Source organism: Mirounga angustirostris, unplaced genomic scaffold, assembly GCF_029215605.1.
Source record: "Mirounga angustirostris isolate CCGP_5_RB_7025 unplaced genomic scaffold, mMirAng1.0.hap1 SCAF_7, whole genome shotgun sequence".
NCBI classification, from domain to species: Eukaryota; Metazoa; Chordata; class Mammalia; order Carnivora; family Phocidae; genus Mirounga; species Mirounga angustirostris.
In genome coordinates, this window is record NW_026991715.1 from 60,069,777 (window position 1) to 60,094,454 (window position 24,678).

A 24,678-nucleotide genomic window follows, 5' to 3' on the forward strand; every position below is an offset into this window, starting at 1 on the left:
ATTCAAGCTCTAATAATCTAGCCAATGGTAATCATTCTTTGTCCTGCTATGGAGACCGGGTCAGACCCACCTCCGGTCCACAGCATGCCTGCCAGCTCTAGATCAATAAGGCCTGTGTTCTTTAATACGGAACAGAAGCCGCTAACCCAGCTGATTCTTTCTGTAGTCATCAATCAGGGTTAGACTACCGCTTGTCTCATGACCCCCCCGGGAGATGGGATGTCTGCCACACGTTTCCTGGAAAGAATCGAGGAGACATCGTATGAAGTCACAATCAGCAAAATCAGGTGGACCAGTGAAAGGGCCATCAGGGAGGAAGAATTTCCAGAAAGAACAGTGTTCTCTCTCCCTGAGGTGGCAAAGAAAACTCCAAAGGAAAGTGGTCAGTTGCCCAGGGTTCCAGAGGAAGCACACTCACCCGGGACATCAAGGCCACGTGGTGAAGCCCAAAGGTCAATTTAAAGAGACATGTACACCTCCACCCAGGCTAGGAGGGCAGGGGGGGATGGGTAGATGGACCAGGTTCATGGGGTAGATGAAACTCACCAAGCGGCAAACAATAACATGACCTCACTCAGTATTTGTGAATTTAAACAAAAATTCTTGACCTTACAAATTCTCTTTGGCAACTTTTAGAATTTTTTTTAAATTTTATTAAGTAAACCCTCCCCCCAACATGGGGTTCCAACTCACAACTCCGAGATCAAGAGTTCTCATGCTTTACTGACTGAGCCAGCCAGGCGCCCCCTCTTTGGCAACTTCTAATCTTGAATTAACCTCCTGTAGCTATTCTAAATTTTAAAACTCCGTGTAATGGTCAATCTTTTTTTGTGAGTTAACTGGGAAGTTCACAGGGAGAGAAAGGAGCAGCAGTGCCTTGCTTTATGGGCCAGAAAGCAGCGGCGTGGCTAACCACTGTGGGTTTTCTCAGTACAGCATGCTGTAGCGACCTGGTTTCCCCGATTGCGGCCGGTGACAGAAGCCAGCGCGGCAGTTTGCAAAATGAGCTTGGGCAGTGGCAGCCACCCTGATTCGCTGGCTCACGGCATCTGTCAGTACAGAGAATCGAGTGCTCCTCCTTATCACTGCCGTGCCCCCGGTCTCACCCACACCATCTTGTACACATGCACTTCCACAACAGACTGAAAAGTTCCATGAGTCCCAGGGAGCACGGCCCTCTGGAAATGAAGGTGCCGGGCCACAGGAGGGTGGGGACCCAGCTATGGGTACTGTTCGTGGGTGGAGGGGCCACTTCAAGCCTGTTTGTTCCACAGGTGTCTGGATTCCTCCAGGGAGGCTGTGGGGGGGGGGGGGGGCTCACCGCTCCACAGGGCACCACTCACACACACAATATGGCAGTCCTTCCTCCCGCCCACCCCCACGCCTCAGAAGGCCTGTCTTCCCCTCGACTTCACCACCAACTTGAAGCAATCCGTTTAATCTCGCCATGTCTGGATTTTCTAATCTACGTGTAATCACAATAATCTACGTACAAGCTACTTGGCACCACTTCTTACACTTTTTTCAGCCTGTAAAAATACCTCAGAGAGCACTGGACTAGGAGTCAGAAGTCCTATCTTCACTATATCATTCATTCACCTACCAAGTGCATAGTAAGCACCTACTCCGTGCCAGGGACCAGAGTTATAAAGCTGAATGGGCACGACAGACAAGGGCCTCTGCCCTCATGGGTTTTTGGGCAAGTCATGTGCTGTCTTTAACTGAAATCAAAGGACTTGGACAAGCTCTTTTAAGTCCCTTTCAGCTCTCCTATTCTGCTCTACTGCCAAGAGGGGACTGAAGCATTCTGGAATGTTCTGCTTCCCTGAACAGATGCTATTTTTACGTACATATAGCTCAGGCTGCAGACGTGTGACTTATCTTCATTCTGCCAAGCACAAACGACTCGTTTTCACCCCAGAGTGGATTCAACTACGTGGAGCCCTCCATTAGAAGGCCTACTGGCATGCACATCTCAGGCTCCTTGGCACAGGACCCTCACAGTCCCATTCCTTCCACACAGAGGAAATCTGGTTCCTTCAGATCAAAACTACAGAAAAACAGGAGCAAGGCTGCCAGGGCTTCCTCGCATGTTGCCTGGGTTTGTTTATTTCTTCTTCATCAACTCACATCATTTCTGACACTGCACTTCAACTTCCTGGACACAGCCAGGGAGAAAAGCTTTTAAGAGGCACTGAAGTACGGCCAACTTCTGATTAGCTGCTGTAATGAAGGGAAGGAACAGCACACAGCCAAGGCAACAGGACTCCTGCCTCTAAGTACTACAGGGCAAAGATTCTTGCACAGAAGGTGGAGATGCATTAGGGAACCAAGTGAACCACCCCCCCAAAAAAATCACCCTCAGCTAACATTTCAGGAAAACCCTTGGCTAGAGTTTTACTTTCAGGGAGTTCCCAAGGGCACCACATCTACCAGAAAGGGAGATGCCTCCAGTTTCCATTATCACTTTATAGGGGGAAATATCAGCTCCTGAATCAAGGGGGGAATAGATTTTGATTAGAACTCTACACACTGAATCTATGATTAAATGCACTTCACAGTGGTTAAGATTTTTGTTAGAACATTTTTTTTTAAAAGATTTTATTTATTTATTTGAGAGAGAGAATGAGAGAGAGAGAGCATGAGAGGGGGGAGGGTCAGAGGGAGAAGCAGACTCCCTGCCGAGCAGGGAGCCCGATGCGGGACTCGATCCCGGGACTCCAGGATCATGACCTGAGCCGAAGGCAGTCGCTTAACCAACTGAGCCACCCAGGCGCCCTTTGTTAGAACATTTTAATAGAAGTTTTCTGTTTCTCAGAGCTAAGTTCACCAATATTAGGCAGAAATGTACGCAGTAGAGAGGGAGAAGCTGAAGAGAAGAAAGCAATCAGACAAGAGACAGTAAGAGTATGAATGCAGATGGACATGGGAAGAGCTAGGCCCCAGAAATAAACAAGCAAGCAGCAGTGGTGTGGACACCTGATGTCACTGTCCTTCCTTATCATATGCACGGGCATTCCAGAAGTGACTCAATGCTTTATGACTATGTCAGATATACAAATCACCCTCCCCATCCTCCTTGCCCTGCCCACCCTGGTCACTTGGCTCCCCTTCAGAAAGAAACCAGGCTGCCTTGGGGAATGGTGCCAGCTGGTGGCTGGTGCAGAGAACTATCTATTAACCACTACTTTTCTCTTCCTGCTCTTGGAAAAATCTTTATCATTCTCCTCCTCCTTCTCTCTCCTCTGTCTCTTCAATAATGATCACAGAGAACCTAATTTGCAAGTTAAAAATCCAGGATCGAATCCCAGTTCCCCTGCTGCCCTCCTGGGAGACCAAGAACAAGTCCCAGAACCTTTCCCCACATTACTCTTTGTCCACGTGGGTAGGAATACGTACCTCCCGAGCAGGGCTCTAGGAAGCGGGAGACATGAACATACGCTAGGAACAGAACAGCACTAAGCAAATAGAAGGTACAGCTCTCACTTTCCTGCCAACTCCCCACCCTAAGATTTAACACTTTGAACACTGCTCAGCTCAAATGAACATGATGACCATCATGCCCCAAATAAATCACGTCGACAGGTGACTGGCCAGCCTTCCTCAGAAGTAAAAGCCACCACGATCCCGATTCTAAAGGAGCTCTCTCGTCTGGCGGAGAGGTATGCTGAGGCACAGATCAACTGCTTTAAGTCACTAACTCTCGCCGTAGAGCAGGAGAAACTATCTTCCTGGCCGTGGTGCCCTGCCCTGGAGCCACGGAAATGCAGCCATGAGGCCCCTGGCAGGGAAAAGGCCGGCGCCCACGAGGCCCTGCTCCATCCCCAAGTGCCATCTCACCATGATAAAGACCTCAAAGGGGCTAATGAAATTAGCTCCTCTGCCTTTTATTCCTCAGTAACAACCACAAAATTAGATGAAATGACCCCCTGCTCCACTAATTTAAGGCCTGTTTTATTACCTCCAACCCCAATTCTCTCTCTTTTAAACGGCTATAAGACCCCGAAGACCCAGAAGCCAATAGGATTAGTAATTGACAGGCCCGTTCTCCAGAGGGCGCTTCTCCGTCCCCCACGGTGGGGTCACGATCAGTTCAATCTTCATGCTTCAGAGACAGCCCCTTTGAACAAGATCAGATGTTTCTCCACCCCTGCCCGGAGCTCCGCTCAAAGTGGCAGCAGCCCCTTCTCGCTCAGAGCACTAATGTCAACTCAGCCAGAAAGGCAAAAGGAAGAGGTCAGCATGGTCAATGGTCCACCAGGCTCAGACGCAGGCCCCCTCAAACCAGCACCTTGGGAGGGCTGATCACCCCCATAAAATGTGAAATGCACTTTGAACCCAAGAACAAGGAGAACGAGGACTATTTCCCCCGGCCTGCTGGGCCGCAATGGGAGCTCCGTTATTTGTTTTCTTTTCTAGTTTGTGGCCCATGAAGGGGAGGAGGACACCCTTCAGCAACCCCAGGCGGGCTGGGGGGAAAGGCAGGGAGGTGAGCACCAGGCGTGGCAGTCAGGACAGAAAGGAGAGGAGAGATAACCATCAATGGAGGTGGTCTGAAGGGAGCCAAGCAAGGCTTCCTCCAGCTTTGAAGAAGGGACCTGAGAGGACAGGATTCCTGAAGCCTCAGAAACTGCTCCATGTAAGAAATGCTTTCGAGAGAAACGAAACCATTTAAAAGGCAGAGTATTTACTCTTCATCATTAAAAAAGATGAAAGAGGAAACTCTTTCACTCTCTTTTGCCTATCTGGGAAAGTTACTTTTATTAACTAGTTATCCGACGGCCTCCTTCCAACTCAGGTAAAAAGATGCGAAGGAACAGGAAACAACCATTTCTTGAAGAGGACATGAGAGTGATCAAAACAACAGTCTCTTCATAAAGAAGAAGTCCAAGAGCTTCCATTTATAAGCAACTTTTCCTGGAAACAAGTACTTATAAGTTATCTTTGAAATCAACAACAAACTCCTATAGTGGATAAGACAAACCAGCCACAAATCACAGCTGACAAGCAACCTGATCAAAGGACAAAGTGGCTCCTAAATGATGCATTGATGGTGACCTGGACATGGAAAAAGAGCAAACTCTTCCCAGAGATGTCAATTCCTGGGTGTAGCTTTGCAATGAAACTTGAAAGTCTATTTTGGAGACTTTGTTTCTTCTTTAAGAAGGAAAGATAAAGGCTTCACCTGAAAACAAAACAAAACAACAACAACAAAAAACCAAAGACACCTGAGGGGAGATGGGCCATTTATGTTCTGTGTGTATCTGTGTCTGATGGCTCCCAAATGTCTACCCTGGACACAAGGGGCCCATGCTGGACAGTGCCTTTGGATCAAGGCCAACACTCCAAAACAGCTATACTAAACACACACATGTGCGCACGCGTGCACCCTGATATACAAATTCTACTGCTGGGGTACCAGCAGGCCCATCTTTAGAAACAGCAAACATTTCATGAAAGAAGAACCCCCTCCTACCCCAAACACAAAGTTCAGAAGCTCTAAGAAAATTCAGGAGCTGTATCACTTCTTGGGCTACTGAGAATGATGTGGGGTAGTCAAGATTCAACTAGAGAATGCTAGTGAAGTGTGTCTGAATGCATACCCATGTGTGAGTGTCCCGTGCGGAAGAGGACCATATCAGGAACTTGATGACTTGACCTACCTCATTTGTTTTCTAACTAGATTAGACTTGTATTGTAAACCAGGAGTCGCTCTGAGAATCAGATATCTCCTAGAAGCTCAATAAGCTGCTAATTCCTGCCAATTGGTAAGCACTCCCCATGTGTTTGGCGGCGTAAAGACCAGACAAACAGCCACCACCTTGCATTCGGCTTCTGCAGGAACAGTGCAACACACAACAGGCAATAATATCTCAGATTCCAAAACCTACTAAAAAGCTAAAACTCACTCATATCTTAACATCTGGGCTTTTAAACTGCAACTAATTTCCTTAATTTATTTTTCAAGTATGATAGACAAACTGGCTTCCATGGAGACTGGAAATTCCTGGGCAAAGCTCAATTCCTCACTCTACCCAAAGCCCTAGGAAATTTTAAGAACATAAATAGGGTCAGCTGAGAGTCAAATTTCTTGTACTGCCTTGTCTTTCACTAAATTCTCAGACGTAGCTGTGTAACTGGGGCTCGGCACCAGGTAAAGGAAACCAGTTATTTGATTGCTTTTATGTGGGACTTGCTGGCCAGGACCTCTACTAGGAATGCAGGAACCAGAAGGCGACTCCTTTCTCTTTGCTTCAGTGCTGCACCCACCTAACCCAAGCAGCTGGAAAGGCCAAACAATGAGTAGTGTTCATGGAGAAGGCAGGAGAGGAAGGCAAAAGCAAAGACTCAAGGCCATATTCTCCCCTGTGAAGACCCAGGTCCCATGCTGGTTTCAATATCGAGTGAACCAGCAGTCTGGGGGTTGCTACTCCCAACCCACAGGATGAAGCAAAATGGCATCAAGCCACTCAGCCCACATCTCAAAGAACTCAACGTACCGAGAAGTTTGGGGAAGACTGAGGTGCGCTGATTTAAAAGCTTTCTGCTAACCTTATTTAAACCTCAACTGTGTTTTAAAACAAATGCTCAAACCACTCAGAAATATTTTTATTTCCTCTAGGTTGTAAATTGGGCAAGTCTATTGTTTGCTCCCTTACTGCCTACACATTTGGACACATGATCAATCCTAGGGCTGACCAGGGTTCCCGGGGTCTGGTTGACAATGGTCTCCCCCAGGGCAGCCAAGAGGGCTGGCTGCTCATGGCCACAGGCTGTCATTTAGCACATTAGTGCTCCGCGACCTAGCACCACTTATTACTCCATAGAAAGACGATGACACGAGAACACCTGACTTCTTATCCTTTTCATTAGGGGGAGGAGTCTAAACTCCTACTGACTTATGATGGTAAATTCTCAATTATGCATGGTAATATGAGCAAAGAGGCATAGAATTAATCCAAAAAGGCACTCTACAAATCATTTAATTGGTTTATGATTTTCTTGTCACCGTGCCTTAGGGGAGCTTACGAGGGTTTTTTCTTTTTTTTTCGTCAGACGTATCTGTTCTTTTATTGAAAGTCTGTTCCAGGCCAGGAAACATGCAAAGGAACTCACAGACTAGAGGGAAGAGTTGTGCATGAACACATACGTCCAGCTCACCCGGCAAGCGAGTGTGCTGTGTGAGCAGAGAGGCAGTGATCGGTTCTGCTGTAAAGCCAGGGGAAAGGCTAGGCTCCAAAAAGCCTCCTGCTGAAACAGTCTGATAACTAACATAGGAAATCTGGGCTGGGTCTTAAATGAGGAAAAAGAATCCTTTTTTTTTTTTTTTAAAGATTTTTTGTTTATTTATTTGACAGAGAGAGAGAGAGCGAGAGAGGGAACACAAGCAGGGGGAGGGAGAGGGAGAAGCAGGCTTCCCGCCGAGCAGGGAGCCCGATGCAGGGCTCGAACCCAGGACCCTGGGATCATGACCTGAGCCGAAGGCAGACGCTCAACGACTGAGCTACCCAGGCGCCCCGAGGAAAAAGAATCCTAAAGGACTAACTCACATGGACCGGAGAAGGGAGCCCCGCTCAAAGAAAAGAATGTTGGTAATGAGAAGACCAGCAACGCCCAGGAGAAAGCCAGCCAAGAAACACCTTCACCCCACAATTCCCAGCAGGGGCAGGGGACCACTTCATAGCTTTCTTACAGGAAATCTCACCCTACATATAAGGATTTTCTTTTTAATGAATGAGAACTTTGGGTGGTTATGAGAGCGCATCATCATGGCTAGTTTGCCTACAGCCCACCGGAGCATGAGCAGGTCCTTACCTGTATGCGTGCTCTTTAACAAGAGGCAAAAACCACAAGCCAGCTGTGAATTCAAGAGTTGGCTTCCCAGTTGACCTGAAAAACAACAGGAAAGGGCCATTTTTGTTAATTTGGAACAAGCAGTCTTTTAATGCTCCCAGGAAAGACCTGCGGACCATGCCTAGGTCTCCTTGGTCTCAAAGCAGGAAGTCTGGTGGTGGGGGAGGGGTTGGGTCAGGGAGATGGGTTAGAATCCCAGTGTTGGAACTCAGTGACAAGGGTAACTGTAAGCCAGGTACTTCACGTACTTGCCTCGGTTTCCTCCCCTACAGTATCCTTCTCACAGAACAACAATGCCACGCCGAGAGTCACATGACTGAACATGGGATGGGTTCACTACCCTCTGGGAGCCTACAATCCAGAGAGAGAGAGAAAGAAACAGGCAGTAATCAGGACCCTGATGCAGCCAACAGGAGCCGAGTGAGAAAAATACAAGGTGATGTGAAGCCTTTACTGAAGCCCTAGCTGGTCCCAGAGGGGTCAAAGGAAGCTCACCAGAACCAGGGATGGCCAGGCTGAGGTCTGACAAGCAGGAGTTGGCTGGACTAAGAGGACCAGTAAATAGCCCGCCAGGCAGAGGCACCAGCAAAATGGGATGCCTTGGAAGCAAGAAGAATATAGTAGGGTTAATGACCGCTGGAGTATTCCCTGGGGCCGAGAGGAAAACTGGCAAGACACGAAGCAATAAAGGGAGGGAATCACAAAATGCCTTGCCACCATTTTAGGAGAGTTTGGACTTTACCTTAAGGCCACTGGCAAGCCTATGAAGGGTCTTACAGAGGAGAGCAGCACGGTCCAGGAACACCACAGAAAAGAAGGTATTAGAAGGAGGTAATGAGAGTCCCACTCAGCTACCCCAAATGCCACATGCCTGCCCTGTGTGGAGACAGAAGGCTCTAGGGCTGGGGCCCCTCTGGCACTCCAGGGAACCACTGTTTCCCTGGAGGCTCCTCCAGCACTGGGCAATCCCCCACAGGCAGACACCCCACTGGGACTGGAGCCTGCCTGTCCCAACACACCCGGCAGAAGGTCGAGGAGAGGAGTGCCTGGTGTCACTGTGGTTCTCAAAGTGTGGTCCCCAGACCAGCAGCATCAGCATCAACTGGAAATGTGCTGGAAATGCAAATTCTCAGCCCACCCCAGATCTAGCAACTCAGAATCTCTGAGGGTGGGGCCCAGCCATGTGTGTTATTAAAAGCCCTCCAGGTGACCCGGATGCTTCCTGAAGGCAGTAAGCACTAAATGGGGCCGGTGCCAGGAGCGGGGGTGGGGGAGAGTACAGAGTAGGGAAGAGCTGGCTTGGCCTACTCCCTAAAAACGTCCATTTTTGTTTACAAGAAAATGCACGACCTTGTTGATGCTCGGAACCCCTTCTAGCCCTGCAGCAGGATGGCTAGAGAGCCCAGGGTCCACCGCTGCAGGAGGATTTCATTTCCCCAAGAAATGCCACATCCCCTTCTGCAAGCTGCAATTGCTTCGGGGCAGGCAAAGGGAACTCCAGCTTCAGGAAAGTGGACGCACACTTCCCTTTCTTAATCATTCATTCATCCATTCATTTTTATTTTTTTAAAGATTTTTTTTTTTTTTAAGATTTTATTTATTTATTTGAGAGAGAGAGAGCACATGAGAGGGGGGAGGGTCGGGAGGGTCAGAGGGAGAAGCAGACTCCCTGCCGAGCAGGGAGCCCGATGTGGGACTCGATCCAGGGACTCCAGGATCATGACCTGAGCCGAAGGCAGTTGTTTAAGCAACTGAGCCACCCAGGCGCCCAAAGATTTTTTATTTTTAAGTAATCTCTGCACCCAACGTGAGGCTCAAACTCACGACCCCAAGATCAAGAGTCGCACGCACTTCCAGCTGGGCCAGCCGGGTGCCCCTCATTCGTTCATTTTTTAATACGGAATGCTTCATAGATTTGTCTGTCATCCTTGCACCAAGGCCGGGCCAATCTCTGGATGGTGTCAATTCTAGTGTATGAGCCGCCGAAGCGAGCACACATTTCTCCTCTCAGACAATGCTTCTCCTCCCACCTAGATATAAAATCTGACCACTCGAGAAAAGAAACGGGCCATCCAGAAAGCTCCGTGTGGTTTTATGCGAGGGTCAAGTTTCTTCCTGGAGCGTGGAGCACCCTCTGTGGTTACAGTGATGCCAAGGCCCAGGAGCGTCAAGTAATTCAGGGTTGAGAATAGCTCAATTCAGCTGCCTCTCTCTTTGAATATCTATCATCTCTAAGAAAGAAAAAATTACCCCTCCCCCCCCAACAAAAAGTGTATTTCTGTAAGGAGCTGGCAAATCCTCACATTCTTATGTTTCTATTGCTCTTGCTTTTCTTTACAAAAGGGGAAAAATGGGGTCCAAAACATAAAAACAGTACTCGGATCATGGTGATACACTGCATGCCCCAACCACACTCAGCTTCCAGAGTCTACCCCTCTTGGCCACGCCACAGCGAGGGTGGCTGAGCTACAGGATCTCCTAGCAGGTCAAGCAAACACATGTGGACCAGGGGCACAAGCAATGCTCCAGGAATCCCTAGCGCCTTCCCTAGGCTGCACCCTAAGCCCGCACACCCCAGCTCTCCAGCCTCCTCACCTGCTCTGGGCATGTGGTGCCTACACCTTCTAAAGGCCTCTTACACGTCCCACGTGGCCTCTCCACCCTGCACTGCACACCTCACTACCCACAAAAAAGGTAACGACTGTTCTGCGATCTCCCCTACCAGACTGTCAGCTCCCTGAGGGGCTCAATAAGCTTGTGTTGAATAAATGACTGAACACACAGACATAGAGACTCACCTAGAATAAGAATAATCAGGCCTAGATTCATCCCCTTACCTTCTCTAGCCCAAACGGTAAAATGACTTGTCCAAGGTCACAGAGCAAGCTCATGGTCACAGCACAGGAGGCAGTATAGATGGTTCTCAACGCTTTCCAATATTCACAGGCTGTGTGTTCCCACCTTTCCTGGGTACCAGGAAACCAGTACCACTTGAAGACCAAGGTATTTAATTTGTAATAGAATGGATTCATTTTCTGTGTGTTTTATCTCAAGACCTTGCCCAAGAGCATGAAGGAACATCTTGTGAATCTTGCAATTAGGGGCACTAAGCCCAATCTAAAGACAGAGCAGAGACTCTGGGGGCGGCAGGGGCAAGAAATGGCTGTCAGTGAGGGTGTGGGTTGGTCTTCATAAAAGTTTCCAGAGTTCTGGTCCCTGGGATGTACTTCTGTATCACTCCTCTATCAGTTTAGGCTTACTCAGCCAGCAGGGGCAAATGTAATCTCCCAACCCATCATCATACTATTCTGAAAACACACTGTACCACTCAAACAAGCTTTGGCTTTGGTAATAGGATGTCCAAGTTCAGAGTTCAGCCACCAGCTATAAACTATTCTTTGCAAATGAGGGAGAGAAAGCGGGCGCTAACGCACACTTTCTAGGTGGCATGGGGTCTCAGAAGAGTCAAGCCCTTCTCAAAACGGACTGGGAAAAAGCCTCTACATAAAGGAAGGTCTCTCCCACTGGCCAAATTCACCTGTTAAGCAGGTACAGAAACTGAATCATTTCCCAAGCTTTTCTCTCAAAACTAAACAGACTTTTAAAAAAGCACAAAATAATCCCAACTACATTTATGATGTTTAATCTTAATTTTCTTATATAAATCGCCTGGCTTTTCATCGCAACTGGTCAAGTATATGTGAAATATGCCACACACACAGTGAACAAGAACCAGTTCTGCCCAGTGCCCTCCCAGCTCGCCCTGGCTCCTGGTGAGCTGCCCCACATGCCTGCGGCCTCTAGCTCTCCCCTGTGCCACTGCTCTCCTTGTCCAGGAGCCACACTTCACCTCGTCAAGTCAGAGTCCACTCTCTTCATACCCTGATCTTAGCTAACTGCTTTTGAGAAGCATTTTATGAAATTATTCCTGGGAAGGTATAAATAAGAAATGTGTTCTCTGTCCTATAGATGTTTACATGTTGAAGAAGAGGTTTAAAGAGAGTTTTTCACCCAAATTTCTCTAATGATAGAATTTTAGGCACAACAGTTAAGTGAATTCACCTCATTTTTAAATTTTTAATAGATCAGTTAGTGACTCCCACTCAGCAGTTCCTGGGGACTTTGATGCCGCCATACACAATTTGAGACATAGTAGGAATGTCCTTCATCTCATGACCATGGTTCACACCACCCTTACAGGGATCTCCCTGCCAGATATTACAGGTGTACCCGTCAGGACATCACTAGTCATAAAGGTTCAAATAACCACAGATCTCTGGCATGAAGCCTGCTTCTACTGTAGCTTCTGATGGAAATGTAACAGTGTCACAAGCACCAGGGAAGAAGCCTTTTCTCCACCCCTCCAATACCAACCAACACACAAGCCATTTCCTACTATATCCGCTTCCTAAACTGACTTGGTCTCTAGGGTAGGGCTGAGATGGACCCTGCATTTGTAGAGAGGAAGGTCAATGTTGATATAACGGTATGGAAAGCCCAACTCCTCAATCTGTCAGTTCATCTGGATCAGAACCAAACTGGTCTGTGGAGGATGAGGGGCCCTTCCTCATCCATTTCTAGTCAGCGTTCTACTTAGAAAGGGGACACTCGTTATCCCCAGCTGTCTGTCTAAACCAAAGTGGGAGAGGGTGTGGGAAAAGTCAGCTGCAGGACATTCCTTAGACTTCTCCATAGAGGTCCAAAGCTTAGAGCCCAGTATTTCCAAGAATGCCCAAAAGCACTTAATAGTCAGTGTCCATAAAACCTTCCTAAAAATAACAGCTTCACAGAACTGATGTCTTACATTGTTGAAAAAGGACTCTCTGATTTGGTCCCATCCAAGATAAGGGCCTCTCTGTAAGAATAAAAGCATGTGTCAAGATAAAAAAGTGATTCCACAGGGACAGAAACCAGTACCCAAGAGGCCAAGAAAAGAACATGTAAGGGCATCCCTCAGACACAGTCAACATTGCAGGTTCAGATAGATGGGTTTCTAAATCAATGTTTCTCTACATTGGTGTTTCTAGAACCTGCCTGACCATAAGAGCTACCTAGAAGCTTTGTTTAAAAAAATACAGATCCCCAGGACCCTCTCCAGTCTTACAAAGTCAAAACCTCAGAGGAGGGGTCTATGCCTAAACTACATTAGAAGCAGGTTTCGTGCCAGAGGGAGAGGCAGACTCCCCACCAAGCAGGGAGCCCGATGCAGGGCTCAATCCCAGGACCCTGGGATCATGACCTGAGCCGAAGGCAGACGCTTAACCAACTGAGCCACCCAGGCGCCCCTAGTTAGAGCCTTTTTTATCTAGTTAAAGACTTTATCTAGTTAAAGACTTTATCTAGTAAAGACTTTATCTAGTCTGTTAAGCAGCTGACTCTTGGTCTCGGCTCAGGTCATGATCTCATGGGTGGTGAGATCAAGTGCTGTCAAGGGCTCCGCACTCAGCAGGGAGTCTGCTTGAAGATTCTCTCCCTCTGCCCCTGTCCCAATGTGTGGGCACACAGAGGCATGCACACGTGCGTGCTTGCTTTCTCTCGTGCTCTCTCTTGGATAAATAAATAAATCTTTTTTTTTTTTTAAGATTTTATTTATTTATTTATTTGAGAGAGAGAGCGAGAAACAGCATGAGAGGGGATAGGGTCAGAGGGAGAGACAGGCTCCCTGCCGAGCAGGGAGCCCGAGTCGGGACTCGATCCCGGGACTCCAGGATCATGACCTGAGCCGAAGGCAGTCGCTTAACCAACTGAGCCACCCAGGCGCCCTAAATAAATAAATCTTTAAAAAAATAAATTAATGAAATTAAATTATGGAATACAGTCAACATGTATTGAGGAAATCAATTTAACTAAAACTTAGCAAAAACAAAATCTGCCATTTAAGTTAATCATATCCCACCTAAAATGACCCTTTAGAACCTCCCTGCCCTAAGGACTAAAGGTAAACACTACACAGCTGCTCCTGGTGGTCATTACAGACCCTAATGGAAGTGACGAGGCTGAGGGCCCTCAGTCTCATCCCAACAGAGACCAGCCCTAAGTGGCAGGCAACCCATCCAAAGTCAGACTCCACAGGTGCCTCCTGGTTATCAGACTTTACAGGTTTCAGCCTCCAGCTGACTAGTTCATAGTCTTATTCATGTCCCAGCTTTGGGGAAGGCTGGCTACTCAAAGTGTTTTCCACAGAACCACCATGAGATCATGACCTGAGCCGAAACCAAGAGTCAGCTGCTTAACTTGTAGAAATACAGAATCCCAGGCTCCACCCAGGCCTGCTGAAGCAGAATCTGCGTTGTAACAAGATCCAGGTAATTCTTGTGCACGCTGAAGTTTGAGTGTGCCAATGTGAGACTTTTACGCCCACCTGTGGAACACCCAGGTCATCAGCTTACCCACGAATGCTCCAGACTCTCAGAGGCCTTCTTCCCTCACACTCTCATCAGTCTTGGTTAGTCCTGGGACCAAATCACCATCAGCAGGGTCCAAAACTGCTGATAATTCAAAGCCCAACTTTTAAGGAGTTAGAAAGAGGCAATAAGTACTGATAATCTCCTACATTCTCACCTCGCTCTTATATTCCTTAGAAGGCTGAACTATGGACCCCATGGCCATAAATCAACAGAGACAATCCAAAGTCAAACAGTACCATGGAACGCTGGCTCTCCTGGTTCCAACACAGTGTTAATGAGCACAAGGTCATGAGTATGTTAGCTTCCTTTGTTCGTTGGCACAGACTCCAACCCTCTACCCTCTGGCTGCCTACAAAGGCTGACACACCCCTGGTTACTAAGAGGACTCAGAAGAATGACAAGGGGAGGCTTAACAGAGCAGCACCAGTAAGTAACTCAAAGAACTTCCATGCCCGATGAGCAGAATATGTCGAGGAACAGAACACGCAGCCAGAGGATGGCTGACATGACAGATGAGCAGGTCTGAATCCAAAATTATCTGGACATTTTGATGGGAAGTCCCATGGTCAAGATTTTTAAAAGAACTCACACACACATATAAGCAAGAGGAAATCTAACTGGCACTTCTCATTTTAAAATGTTTTAAAAACATGCCAGTTGTGTTGACTAAAGTAGCTGCCAAGAAAGCTCACGTCATCTTAGGGTCCATGAGTCTGGTTTCCCGCCCAAGGGAAGCAGCGGTCCATCTGCAGCAAAGCTCATCAGACTATCCTCGCCAGTCTCCCAGCCACCTGTCCACACAGGTGAATACACAGCCTGTCACACTTTTTCATCACCACCACCACTTGGGTTCTTATAATTAAGTGTGGCCTCTTTCCCTGGCTACAGCTCTTCTAGGCTTCGGGTTATAGTTAAAAACATTCCACATATTGGCTTAGCTCCCTTTGATGCTGCCCTTTCTTTACTAATAGAGAAATAAACTATAGACCTCAGCACAAACTGGAAAAAACACATACGCAGACCAGACACCCTAAGCACACTCATTTACCAAAAGGATTCAGATCAAAAAGACCTACAGTCACCTGTTTAAGCCAGTGCACTACACTACATAGTACAGCATAAATCCACGCAGAATTAGTAATTAGGTTGGCAAACGATGAGCTCCCAATACAAAAGAACCTTGGAAGGACTACTATAAAAATGAGCAAATGACAGAGTGTAAGTATCTGCTTAGACATACTTCTCTATGTAGGATCATCTAGACAGCCATTTAAAAACTTGGATGGGATTTTAGACTGTTTTTAAAGTTGTGACCCATGTTTTTCTTAAGTCTATATTGAATACACAAGTGGTAGTCATTTATGAAGACTAAAAGACTGCTTACTGGTAAGCTTGCAGTTCCCAGACTATCCAATCCATTATTTTTAATTTCAGAAAATTTGGTCTCTATGGGCAAGAGAAAAAAGAAAGTTTTAAAATCTTAAGAGGTTAATTTGCCCTGAATAAGCGTATGCACCACTTACCTAAGCATTAAATGAAGCTACTGTCCACACAGTGACAACCATCCTTAAACAACTGGCTAACTGCCTGAAAACTGGAAAACAACATGTGAAATTCAGCCCAACTGCAGCCTGCCCCAGGAGAAAGGAAGCTTGAACTCCAGGTGCCCTTGACAACACAGCTCAGTGTGGAAAGAAAGAAAATGCTGAACAATAGAATCAGTAGAGGAAAAAGAGCCCCTCTAATTTTCCAGGCATGTGGAGAGGTTGCTGCTAAAGGGATATTTAAGATCTCACTGCTGGTTGAGGTTAAAATGAACACTGAAACAATTTTTAAAAAGAAAGAAACCTAACATATCAGTATAGTACATATTTAAATGAGTACTTAACAGATCTAATTCAAGAGTTCTTACCAATCAGAAAAACATTTATACGCTTAGCTATAAAAGTGAAACACCTCTCAAATCACATTTACAATGTTTATGAAAACATAGAAAATATAGGGGAAGAAGTGGGTTCTTGCCTATAGTTCAGAGGAAGCTGCCCCACTCTGGCTGTGGGTCACAGCCCCTAGTCCTGGTTGTATTCCCAGCCTCCCATCATAAGCAACTATGTTTACAACAAACAGGAATTGCAATTCTCTTTTAAAGCAGAAACCTGCTTTATAATGGATGCACCACAGATTTAAGGAGATGTACAGTGTTGTGGCCAAAACCATTTGCAGACACACACACAAACCCACCAACTGTTTTGCTCTGATTTTAAAAGTAACATGATATTTACAGAAAATCTGAAAAATAGGAAAATAAAGAAAATAGTCACTTGAAATCACACTAGCCCAACATAAAGAGTTAGAAGTTTAGTCTCCATCCTTCCAGTCTGTCTATGGCTACCAGCCTTCCCTTCAACGGCAACCCAGTTAAGCAAGCAAGGGTGAGGGGAGGTGTCCCTGCTGGTTCCACAGCCTGACAATGGTCCGTAACCCCCACTGGTCTTACCCTAGATCCACAGCAGTAAGGGCACTCACAGTGTGCACAGATCAAACAGCATGCCTGCAAATTTAACAAGCATTCACTGGCGTCTATTTTGCACACTTTTAATTATTCTACAAATGAATGAAATTCAAATTAACAGCAAGAGCCCTCCAGGGCCATATGGTAACTTCATAAAAACAGGCAGATAAGCCTCTTTTTCGTGGACATGAAAACAAAAGTTAATTTTCCCAGTACAAGTTCTCAAGGCACCTACAGATTCGGAGCCTCCGTCCTGTCTTGTAGATGGCTGCCTTCTCACCGTGTCCTCACACAGAGGTCTCTCTAAGGGGAGAAAATCAGTGTTGGGAGAAAGGGTGTAGGGGAGCAATTGGTAATAGAGACCTGGGATCCACAAACATGTGTGCAGCTCACGTCCAGCCATCCAGGGATCCCTGCAAGTCTGTGCACTTGTAGGATTAGAGATACTCAGCCCACGCCAAAATATCCTTAGTTCCACAAACAGGGAGTGCTTTATTTATTTATTTATTTTTATTCATTTGAGACACACAGAGATACAGAGAGAGAGCAGAGAGCATGAGCAGGGGGAGAGGCAAAGAGAGAGGGAGAAGCAGGCTCCCCGCTGAGCAGGGAGCCCGACGTGGGGCTCGATCCCAGGACCCCGGGATCATGACCTGAGCCGAAGGCAGACGCTTAATGACTGAGCCACCCAGGCACCCCGGGAGTGCTTTTTTTTTAAAGGCCCCATATTTACCGTTATAACATCCTAGCTTCATACACTAGCCTGGGCTGCAAATCCCCAGTGTATTACCCTGAAGTGGCCAAAAGCCAGGAAACCTGGTGACACCTCGGGAACCACTCTCTGCCCATACAGAAGACACAAGAACGGCTTTTATCGCTAATGTCACCTCGGTAGGTGTTACACATTGTTTGCTATGGACCCGCTGAAACCCTCAACATTCTTCATTCAAATACCATTAACTGACTACAGAATTCCGTAGAAGCCATGTGAAGAGCTTAAAAGCTAGTTGGGCTGCGGGACACCTGGGTGGCTCAGTCAGTTAAGCGTCTGCCTTCGGCTTAGGTCATGACCCCAGGGTCCTGGGATCGAGTCCCACATCGGGCTCCTTGCTGAGCAAGAAGCCTGCTTCTCCCTCTGCCTGCCTCTGTCTCTCTCTCTCTCTGATAAATAAATAAAATCTTAAAAAAAAAAAAAAAAAAGCTAGTTGGGCTGCACTGTCCTAAATGGAACCTCAAAAATTCATCCAAGTCAACACCTCAGAAGTCTTACTTAATTTTGACTAAAATATTTTTTAAATAGTCTCCAAAACACCACTTAATCAACAAACATGGGATTAAATCCAAATCAGAACAAACCCACAGGAGGAAAAGTCAAAATACAGTGAGGTTCTCCTTTCTTACCTGGCAAGTCTCAGTCATAGTTGGGTACTTGCTCTTGACCTAGCTGAAGGTATTACAGTTTAACTAAGAAAACATGCAGGTAACATACCTCTTTAACTGTACTTGGTATTTTATAGATGCACACAAAACTACTTTACTTTCTTAGCAAGTAAAGGTCATCTTAAATTTTCTGAAATACAACAGACACCTGTGTAACAGTCAGTTCAAGCTGCTATAACAAAATGCCACAGACTGGGTGACTTAAACCGCATTTCCTTCTCACTGTTCTAGAAGTTGCGAGTCCAAGATCAAGGCACTGTTAGGTTTGGTTTCTGGTGAGAACCCTCTTCCAGGTTTGCAGATGGCAGCCTTCTCTCTCTGGCATGCTCTGGTCTCCCTTTCTCATCTCCTAAGGACACTAATCCCATCATGGGAACTCCACCCTCACGACCTCATCCAAACCTAATCACCTCCCAAAGGCCCCGCCTCCAGGTACTTCCGCACTGGGGATCAGGGTTTCCACGGATGAATTTTGGGATGTGTGTGTGTGTTGGGGGGTGGTATTCAATTTCACCAGTTATACATCCTAGCTATTAAATATGTTCAGAGCCATTCTACATATATTCCTCTCAATGATTTCAGGTCAAAATAATAGAAACAGATCCACCATATCTGTAAAATTATACCAGTAAGAGACTGGTCATTTAAGGCCAAGGTCAGGAGCTTGACTATCCCCAGGTAGGCCTGTTGAAAGGATAAAAGGGAAAAATTCAGTTACAAGGACACCACTTAACTCTCACCCTGAGCACTATTTAGTAAATCTCAACCAACCAGGCAACCACTTAACACTACTATAAAAATAACTCCCTCTCTCATCTCTAGCTCCAGACCTCTGTTCCGGCCTGTGTCTCTAGCTCTCTGCTGGGCATCTCTCCCAGGAAGGCTCACAGTGCAGTCCGGGATTCAGCTGAGCTCATTAGTCCTCACCGTCTCCTCCAACTGAGGATCCCCACAGCTGCTTACCTCAGCGAATGGTGCCATGACTGATCACCCTGGACTCCGTCTCACTAAGTGCCCACACCCAAAAGATGACCAAGGAAGTGTGACCAGTCTCTCCTGGCCTCCGCCTTCCTCTCCCCTTCTCCTTCTCCAAGTCCCTCATGGATTCCTGCACTAGCCTCCCAACTCACCTTCTGTCCCCATTCTGGTCTCCTTGTCACCCAGCCCACGTCACGGCCACCAAGTTCTTTCTAAAGCACAATAAAGCAAGTCAATTACCTGCTGCAAATTCTCCATCATTTAGCCAGCTTTGGAGATGAGGTTCAGCTTCCTCAGCTCAGCACCCAACCCCAGCACCCTCAGGGCCTTCCCTACACAACCTGCCTCCAGTCCACACAACTCTCAGAGCCCTGACTGCCTTACACCTTTGCAAGCCTCCCAGATTCCAAACATGCAATTATTATTGCATAATGTATTAATGGTATTTTAAAAGTGATGAAAAAGAAAACCTGGCAGGTGCATGAGGAACCAAGTATCCACTTTTCTTTATTCCTTCATTCATGCCTTATACAGCGTGAGAGCAAGAAATGTTTCAAGTCCCACACCAGATTCTTCCCTGGACACATCTGGGTTTTATAAGCTGATGATCAAAACTGACCTTTAATTCCTTCTTTGCCTTTCTAAGGCTGAGAAATCTCACCTCTGAGAAAAAAAAAAAAAAAAAAAAAACTGTCTTCATGGCATGTGGCTGCTGGTTCTACTCACCCACTACTCAAACTGGACACAGACTTTTATAAAGCATGGGAAAAAAAGAGCCCCCTCTTTCTCCCTTATCCCTACAGAGAACCCACAGGACTGGCAGCCCCTGTCACTACCCGCGGCCAGATCACTCCCGCTGAGCAGGAAGGCTTGTGGGAGGGAAGCACACCCAGCCAGCACTCTGCTCTCCCAGCACAGTCTCCTCTAAAGCAAAAAAGGAGCTTCCTGGGTTTATGGAGGTCTTTCGCACAGTTTGCTTCGCCAACTAGAATGTGTACTCTGTGAGAGAAGAGGCCTGCTCTTGGTTCTTGCTGTGTTACCAGAGGCCAGAGCAGAGCCTAGCCCATGGGACAGGCTTCATAGGTATTTGCTGAATGACAGGATAAAAGGATGGACGAATGAGCAAAGAGGCAGTCCTCCTCAATTAGAAGAGCCACATACAGCATAATTCCCCTGCTCAAGAAATAGTGTTTGGCTAAGAATGCCTTTTGTTCACTTTGTGCTAGGTACAACCTTAATAAAAACTGGGCAGTGTGGGCGCCTGGGTGGCTCAGTTGGTTAAGCGACTGCCTTCGGCTCAGGTCATGATCCTGGAGTCCCTGGATCGAGTCCCGCATCGGGCTCCCTGCTCGGCGGGGAGTCTGCTTCTCCCTCTGACCCTCCCCCCTCTCATGCTCTCTCTCTGTCTCTCTCTCTCTCAAATAAATAAATAAAATCTTTCAAAAAAAAAAGAAAGAAAACTGGGCAGTGTATCATTAACCCCAAAGTATACTTTAAAGTTGCTTTTCGGAAAAAGTTCTGGAGATTAGATATTTACTTACTGCTTGTATCTTTCCAAGAGCAGTAAGCATTGAGTAAAACGTTGCCTTTAGGATTCCCCAAGAGGCATGCACTTTGTCCAACCATTAAAGTTCTTTTGTTCCCCCCCCCCCCCCCATCAAACGAAATTTGGATATTTACTTTCATGGGACTGGAAACCTGAGAACCTGCCATCACAGGGTCAGTGAGGCCTGGAATTGTAAGCCATACCTGTGCTCTTGCCCTCCGAGCCACATGCAGCCTGCACTACACACTCCCCCAGAACTGGAGTCCCAGGGAAGGCTGACGAGAATGGGCCAAAAGGATGCAGCACGTAAGTTCTAGAGAGATCAAGTGTTTCTGTCTGTGGGCTGTCAGAGGCAGGGGGACAGCCTCAACTCAGGGTCCGCCTCAAGCAACCACAGCTCAGGTATGCATTCCGACTCTTTGAATGGCACTGCTTTTTCCAGGGCATTTGAAATATTTGACAACCAACGTTAACATTTTCTGAGCACTTAGCACGAGACACCACCCCAAGTCCTATACAAAAGTAATCCTAGTTAATCTTCAAGGTTAGTCTTTGACTTGAGCTCTGCCACCAAGTTATAGACACAGAACCCAAGGCTGAGAGAAATTAAGTAACTTGTCCGAAGTTCAGATAGTAAGTGGCACCTCTGGGAACTCAACAGCACCAGTTTAGGTCTCCTATATTTTCGCTTCCTATTTTGTCAATTCTTTGCAATAAAGAATCTGAGAAGCTGTACACAATGTTCATTAAAAAGGACTATGTACTTTTCTATATGTTGTTTTTCTGTCTTCCACTATGGAATTTTCCTTCCTGCCCTGTCCACTATATGCAGTGAAATCTCTTTAATTCATCAGTCCACACATCTTTGTAGGCAGGTGCCATCAATTCTGAGCCCATCTACATGGATGAACAGTATACATTCCTTTTTCCAGAAGGCACTGCTTTGCTCTCATCTACAAAGATCCTTTTTCCTTCCTAAAGACAAATGACTGGTTCATGTACCATGATTCAAATTACATTTGAGAATGTTCATTTGCAGAGTAATTATTCTTCCTAATTGGACTGCTCTAAAGACAAATGATTCTCCCTCCCCACCCCTATCATCTCCTGCAACATACCATGTCTTCTTTCCTGGCCTAAAATGTTTGCTGCACCCTTTGCAAACCACAACCAGAGACACTACCTGCTCTATGTGTGATCACCTAGAAAAAATATTATTATACCCTAATAGTGGTATTACTGCAAGCCCCTCAACTATTTCATCAGCATCAGATTTGACACAGATTAATAACAAACCTGTCACAGTATGACGGCAAAAAGAAATGAGGATCTTGAATTTTCTTTCTTTCCTCTATCTTTAAAACATTTAATCTTCCCACTAGCATGTGCTCCTTATCTCTTAAATTGTAAATGAAGTCGGTTTTTAAAAAGACCAGGAGGAAAGAATCAGAAACACCCAGGAAAGGGCAACGCCAAAGAAATTAGCACCGATCCTCGCTTAAACCTATTGGGGGTGGAGCTCTCAAGCGAGTGAGTGTAGGAAAAGCAAAGCGCCCATGATAAACGTTCCTTCGAACTCGGTTACTCAGGTTTAACTCTCTCGGACGAGACCCTAACCGCTCCCCTCCCCCTCGCACTCACCCCTCTTCTCCCTCTGGCTCAAACACACAGTGGTCTACTGGGGCTACTTTGCGATTTCAAACAGAAGTTGTACTTTTACATGTGGGTCACGGATGGCAACCTACAAGAACGCACACAACTACAGAGAGAAAACGGGAAATACAGGAAATGGCCCGGGGGGGCGGGGGGGAGTAAAGATGGGGGTGGGGGGCAAGACTTTGTCTTTACTCTCATTTACTCGCATTGAAGCAGCTCACGGATTCTCCTGAAACTCAGGACCCTCCTAGATTAAGAGAAAAATTGAACGGGATGGGAGAAAATCCTTTTGCTTTTCTCAGCTCAGAGAACACTAGACCGCTGAATGGAAGGGAAAACAGGGGGTAGGGGGAAACTTTGTGCCTAAAAACACCCAAAGACACATACAGTCTTCCCCAGTCCTTTACCCCAGCCCACGGGCTCAACCATCCATCCCAGATGTGGTCTTTCCCACTCCACGCCCACCTCCTCCAGCCCGCACCCCAAATCACTGCGCTGCCCACAAAAATGCAGCCCAGATTTGAAAAGCAGCTGACGTCTGTGGCCGGCGTGACCCAACGCCACACACCAGGCCCCACGCGGGCGACCACCGGGCGGCCCCCGAGGCGCGGTACCAAGCGCGCGGAGCTCGGCGCCGGGCTGCGCCCACACCCGCGCGCCGCGGTGCCCGCGGGAACCACCGGTCGGAGCCCGCCAGCGGTGGCGGGAGAGCTCGGCTCGCGCTGGCTTCCCGGCAAATTGCCGTTCCAGGCACAATTTTTCCACTTCTGCTGCCGGCGGCTGCGGCGGTGAGAGGAGAAGCAGCCGCTCCCTCCCATTCCCAGCATCCGACACCCGTCCCGGTGCCGGGGACGGTCCTCTTCCCTCCCCGTTGGCTCCGGGGGCGCGGGAGCCAGGTTCCCGCGCCAGCCGCCGCGCACGCAGCCCGGGCTCCGCCGGCCGCGACGGTTCGGCAGGCGCCCGGGCGGGGTGCCCCCCACCGGGGCCGCCCGCCCCACCTGGCCGGGGCTGCAGGCTCTCCCTCCCGCAGCGCGCGCGGGGCCCGGCGACTCCAACTCACCCGGCCCCGGCTCCGCGTCTCCGGCTCCGAGCTCGCAGCCTTCCCCCCGCCGGGGCTTTCCGCTACGCCTCCTCGCAGCTCGCAGCTCGGGGAAGGAGGAGGAGGCGGCGAGGGGAGGGGGCGAGGGAGGGGAGAGGAGAGGGTCCCCGGGTGGGGGAGGAGACGAGACGACAGCGCCGACCTCGGCGGCCGCCGGCAGGGCTAGCAAGGAGGGAGGAGGGAGAGGGGCGGGGGCAGAGAAAGAAAGGGGCCGCCGAGCCTCCCTGCCCAGGACCCAGCCCCGCGCCGCTGCCCAGTCACCATCGCCGCCCCCGTCCCGCTCTAGGGCCGGGCGTTCAGGGGGAGGGGTCGGGGCCCGGGGCTCTCCCGGCGCCTCGCGCGGGGCGGGGCGGCCGGGGGCGAGGCGGGGGCGGTGGCGGGACGACGAGGCCCGGCCTCCGGAGGGGAGTGTCCTGCGGGGCCCGGGAGGCTGTTGGCAAAAGGGGATCCCCGGGAGGAGGGGCGGAGGCCCCGGGGCCTGGGAGCGGGTCGCCGCGCCCGCCCCGCGGCGTTGGCGCCTCCTGGAATCCTGCGGAGGACCCCGGGCAGCTCCCGGGAACCTTCGGGGGGCAGTTTCGGGAAAGTGTCTCAGGAGCGCCGAGAATGCGCACGGCCTAGGCAGGGCGGCGAAGTTGGAGTCGGGGGTGATAGGCTGGACTGCTGCCGCGGAGCGCGGGCCCTGGAGCGCCCGAAGCAGTTCCCCAGGCCCGGGCCGGAGCGGGAGAACGTCCCGCGATCCCCGGGAATCCTAAGCGGGAGGGTGGGTTGGGGCTGCCTGGACCCCCATCCTCACCTCCCTCTCCCGGAGAGGAGGTTCCAGACATGAGTTTCTTTGCCCTGTGATTCTCTAGGAGGGGAAACTGCAAGCAGTCACAAAGAATATTCGTAAATACTTGGGGTTTTGAAACAAACTCCTCTGTCCAAAATACGGTTTCAGGATGAATTTCTAAGGCACTTTAGCCGACACTCTGAAAAGGCACATCCTTCTTGTCTTTTCTTCCTGTGAGACCTGCTCCTGTCCCCAACTTCTCTGCCTCTTGTCTGGGATACCTTTTTCCACCAGTTGCCTGAACACAGACCCTACCACTGGATTCCCGGCCTCTGCCATTGCCATAGCCACTCCCATTGATTCTTCATTTTAAGGTCTTCCCAGTTGTCCTGTCCTTTCCAAGTCCAATGCCACCTT

General features: G+C 48.4%; 1 protein-coding gene across 10 annotated transcripts in view; it reads right to left on the reverse strand.

Moving 5' to 3' along the window:
• The window catches only part of LHFPL2 (LHFPL tetraspan subfamily member 2), a 155,929-nt gene extending 132,078 nt beyond the window's left edge, over nt 1–23,851 (reverse strand). For 4 of the 10 annotated variants that reach the window (XM_045897059.3, XM_045897033.3, XM_045897041.3 and 1 more), the window contains exons 1-2: nt 23,454–23,851; nt 7,816–7,890 (exon numbers count right to left, since the gene is read on the reverse strand). The gene's annotated coding sequence lies outside the window, so the exon portion shown is untranslated. Of the gene's footprint in view, nt 1–7,815; nt 7,891–8,102; nt 8,206–23,453 lie in introns of all 10 variants that reach the window. The other 6 variants (XM_064596285.1, XM_064596284.1, XM_064596283.1 and 3 more) reach the window with 3 other exon arrangements.
• Nucleotides 23,852–24,678: the final 827 nt, after the last annotated feature.